The sequence below is a fragment of the Littorina saxatilis genome, unplaced genomic scaffold, assembly GCF_037325665.1.
Source record: "Littorina saxatilis isolate snail1 unplaced genomic scaffold, US_GU_Lsax_2.0 scaffold_1645, whole genome shotgun sequence".
Lineage (NCBI taxonomy): Eukaryota > Metazoa > Mollusca > Gastropoda > Littorinimorpha > Littorinidae > Littorina > Littorina saxatilis.
The window spans coordinates 12,501-17,500 of NW_027126743.1; the positions used below are offsets into that span (position 1 = coordinate 12,501).

At 42.1% G+C, this 5,000-nt stretch overlaps 1 protein-coding gene across 1 annotated transcript in view; it reads left to right on the top strand.

Moving 5' to 3' along the window:
* The window catches only part of LOC138955246 (KRAB-A domain-containing protein 2-like), a 4,241-nt gene extending 3,795 nt beyond the window's left edge, over positions 1–446 (top strand). The window contains exon 2 of the mRNA XM_070326888.1: positions 1–446. This exon is cut by the window's left edge and continues 1,981 nt beyond it. The gene's annotated coding sequence lies outside the window, so the exon portion shown is untranslated.
* The last annotated feature ends 4,554 nt before the right edge of the window (positions 447–5,000 follow it).

Sequence of the window (5,000 nt, forward strand, 5' to 3'; positions counted from 1 at the left end):
TCCATTCCTAAAGTGCACAGTGCAAATGCTCTGAACGTAAAGCATTATGCCACTAAAGCCTGGCATGCAAAAACAAATGAACAGAAGAGTAATTAACACTCAAATCTACATGAAAATGTGTGTATTTTAGTATTTCATTTTGTTATTATTCTTTTATCTACCTTTTAATCTGACAGATAATAACATTAAAATCTGGTACATATTTATAACCCTTTTCATTCTTATTGTACACGTGCGTGCGTGCGTTTCGATTGATCAAGAGTTTGTGTGTCAGGCATTTCTGGAAATGCCTAACAGCTAATTTCAGTCATTACTGGAAATGACTAAAATATCCAGCTAAACTTTAGGCATTTCCTGAAATGACCGAGTGAATCAGTCATTTCCGTAAATGACTACTTTTCGGTAGTCATTTCCGGAAATGCCTGGTTTCCCAACTTGCCTGTAACATATACCTTCCATGACTATTCCTGACGTCACAGCTAAGGAACCAATGAAAACGTCGCTCTGGGACCACAGAACAAAATGGGGAGGGAGGGGGGGGGGGGGGGGGAGAGTTTCGAGGCTGCTGTCAGCCTCCATAGAAGCTGCAGTTAAAATCCCTCAAAAATACACAAAAACTCCTGCACTAAGAAAACTACATCAAAAAACGCTATAAAAATATACATCAATAAAATGGAAATTCTATGACGCATCATTTGATACCAAACACTCATAGGTGATCAACACTGCGAACAAAGTGCAAAACCAACATATGCAGTTACAAGTTAACCACAATCAAACACAGTGTATATTCAAAAAGCTTCTCATATGTAGATGATAAACATATATCTCCATTCTACTAAAGAAAAGCTACAGAAAAGAAGAGAGAAAGAGAGAGAGAGAGAGAGAGAGAGAGAGAGAGAGTGTGTGTGTGTGTGTGTGTGTGTGTGTGGTGTGTGTATGTATGTGTGTGTGTGTGTGTGTATGTTTGTGTGTGTGTTCGTCTGTGTGTAACAAGTATTATTAACAAAAGCACAGCAACATAGAAGTAAAGAATTAGGTCAAAAAGGAAAAGGGGTTGGGGAGGAGGGAGGTGAGAGGTGGATGTAGAAAAGACAATGCCCTCGCTGACTACCCTCGCGCTCAAACAAAGGCGTAGGGGGTTAGTGACGCTGATGGGGTCTATGTCGACCAAAAGAGTAGGATTCCCTGTAGGTGGGGTTCCTGGAGGGGGATTCCCTGTATACAGGGAATACCACAGGATTTAGTTCCCGTAGCGTGTCGCTGATATCGCTGAAAGTCACGTGATGCTTGGCGACATCGGTAGAATTTGATGTTTTTCAATCTTTTTTGATATTTCTTAGAAATTCGAGTATGGTTTGCAAGTTTTATTGAAAAACTCCACCCTGTGGGATTCCCTGTATACAGGGAATCCCCCTCCAGGAACTCCACCTACAGGGAATCCCACTCTTTTGGTCGACATAGAGGGGGAAAAAGGTTCACAGACTGGCCTCTCCGACCTCCATGGCTTGAATCCAGTCAGTTCGGCGCCATCGTGTCAAAGCCAATTAAATTCTACCGCGAGAGAACAATGAAAAAGGACTGGATCATACCTATTTCCAAACCATTTACCAAGGGAAAGAACAGATTTTAGGGTGTGAATCTTAATTCCACACCGTTTCAATACTAACTTAGATAATATATTCTGCTCTCTACGCCTTCTCTTCTTCCTCACTCTATATACTTTAAGAAGAAAATTGCATATGGAGAAAAGACAAAAAATATTCCTGTAGTCGCTTTTCTCCACAAAAACACTTTGTTGCAAAAAAAAAGCCAGTATCAGCTTAACCGCAGGCAGCAGAGTAGATCATTCTGAGTGAACTATCAAGTAATTGAAAGGTGTTAAACAGCAAGTGAAAAGATTGTTTGCGTGCAAAAAATAGGAGCACCAGGAGGCCTTGCATTTTAGAAACGTCACGTCATTTTCACTTTTCTGGATAATGTCAAATCTCATTAAAGACGGGTTGGAGGAGTACCTGCAGATATGGAATGGAAAAGGCCTTAGGCCGGGTTGGTGTAATATTGTGTGAAAAAGAAAGTTTTAAACTGTTTGTTTGTTTGTTTGTTTGCTTAACGCCCAGCCGACCACGAAGGGCCATATCAGGGCGGTGCTGCTTTGACATATAACGTGCGCCACACACAAGACAGAAGTCGCAGCACAGGCTTCATGTCTCACCCAGTCACATTATTCTGACACCGGACCAACCCGTCCTAGCACTAACCCCATAATGCCAGACGCCAGGCGGAGCAGCCACTATAGATTGCCAATTTTAAAGTCTTAGGTATGACCCGGCCGGGGTTCGAACCCACGACCTCCCTTTTGAACTGTTTGTTTGAAAGAGCTGAGAGAGGTGTCTGACAAGAGAAAGAAAGGGAGAGAGTTTTCCTTTAAACAAATCCCGGCATTCACAGTCAGCGCAATGTTTGCATAAGACCCACAACATGTGCGGGCGTGGGGAGGCATTAATTCAATGGATAATGATGCATTATGACATGACTATTTGTGTGGACATGTTTCTCCTGCTAAAAAAAAAGCACAAACACACGATGTTTGTTAATACAGTTTGCCAGCTTCTCATTTTGGACGGTGACGTGTGCAGCAACTCAGTGACGAGTATTTGTGAGGGAAGGGTAAAGGAGGTCGTCGGAGAGATCGAAGGGGAGGGGGGGGGGGGGGAGAGAGACGGGTGGGGAAGAGAAATGGAGAGAGAGAGATATATATAGAGAGAGAGACAGACAGACAGACAGATAGACAGAGACAGAGAGGGGACTGAGGAGGGAAAGAGAGAAGAGGACAGAGAGAGAGAGAGAGAGAGAGAGAGAGAGAGAGAGAGAGGAGAGAGAGAGAGAGAGAGAGAGAGAGAGAGAGAGAGAGAGAGAGAGAGAGAGAGAGAGAGAGAGAGAGAGAATATGTGTATGTTGGGGAGCGGGTGCCTTTCTGAGTGGTTTCTTATGTTCGTGTGTGATTGTGTGTGTGTGTGTGTGTGTATATATATATATATATATATATATATATATATATATATATATATATATGTATAGGTTACAACACGAGTGGTTTTTTATATGGCTTGTATTTCAGTCAAGACCCAGCGGATGAATATCATCGGGAGACACGAGCCTCTGGCGAGTGGCTCTCGATTGATATTCCCGCTGGGTCTTGACTGAAATACAAGCCATATAAAAAACCACGAGTGTTGTAATCTGTATATCCCATTCTACCATCAAACACAAAGTGTAGACTACTAGCGGCACTGTTGCGATCTGTGCAGGGTAAAACTGTTGCCAGCGAGACTTAGCCCTTTTGCAACCTTAAACTAAGTGACCGTCGCTGAAAAAATAAAACGAATGAGTGCATCGATAAGTACGCGGTAACACTACTTTCAGACCATTTAAAAGCTTTAAGTAAAGGTTCGTAAGTTGCAAGAAAGTAATGAAGTCGAATAGAAATTAATTTAGTTGAAGCGCACAATTCTTTTGTTTTGCGTTTCAGGTCGGCAGAACGGGCGAAACGGGTTTGGGACCCATTTGGCTTACTCGATTCAGAATTGATTCCACGTTGTTTTTCTCGAACGTGTGTAATTAGGCTTATTGACAGAGAAGCAAATTTTAGGGAACAAATATGTAGGTTTAGATTTAACCATTTGCTCCCTATTTGAAATGTATCTACGTGATAAACTGTTTTGCGAGTGTGTTTGCATGGATGAACTTAAACTGGTATGGCCCGTGTGAGGAAAACGCGACCGACACGTCTGTCACCGCCGATTGATTGCATTTTGAAGGAATATGACTGGATTACGGAAAAATATGTGGACTTACTGCAGAGCCAGGCAAAAGAGTAGACTTGCTCGCAAAACACGTGAAACAGCCGATGTTTGATAGCTGAAGGCGCACACCAAAACACACTACCGACAGAAGTTCTCAAAAGTCGTCTGCTAACGATGCAAGGGGAGGGTACTCGTGTTTTTGTTTTGGTTCGCTAGCATCTGGTTATCTTGTAAGTTGAATGTTCGTTTTTTTCGACCTGCATTGCTTTCATAATGAAAGAAACTTTTGCTTATTGCATCTCATACATCAGATCAGCTCTGAGATTCATTTTTGCGCGCAACTGATATGGTTTTCTGAGCCGTGCAATACGATTTTAGAACTTCATACAAATGTGTCACATTGTTCGGCGCGAGGTCAAAGGTCGGGAGGAAAGTAGTCCTTTGCCCAAATCGGAATCTGCACTATCATATATTTTTTGGAGTCCATGATGTATTTATTGAGCTATAAAAATACAACATATATACCCATACTGAAGTAACAGAGACAAAGAAGGGAGGTCATGGGATATATATATATATATATATATATATATATATATATATATGTAGCCGTGTGGCGATTTCATGTACTGTTGTCCCTCTCGTTTACTCCCTGTCTATTATCTTCCCCTGACCCAAGTTGTGTCTCCCGCTAGGATTATTGTGTGTTGTAGCTAATTGTTGGTGTGTAAGGGGGCTGGTTTCTTATTGGTTGATTGTTTGAACGGGTGCGCGCGTGAGTCAGAATAATAGCGTGGGCTAGAAGAGTACCCGGTGTGATTTCGAAGTGTGAAGACGTGTCAGTGTGCGTATCTTGGATTGTGATGTTCTAGTTGTAGTTGAACGATGTTTATGTTTCTGTAATAATCAATGCAAGTAGTGTAGTTTGGGCCATTACAACTGTATTTTGGCGAAGGAGTGATTCGAGGATTGTTTACAGAGACTTTGTGTGTGTGTTCAGTTGAACAAACGTTTTAGAGCTGGGTTTATATCAGCGAAGTGACTTTCGACCGGGATCGTAATTCAAGTTCCGACGAGTTGTGTGCGGCTGTATATTGAGGAAGGAACTACACTGCTTTCTGGTGTCTGCTTTCTGGTGTACGTTAATTAAAAGTCACGTTATCGCAACCTCTGTCTTGGCGTCTCATTTATGCT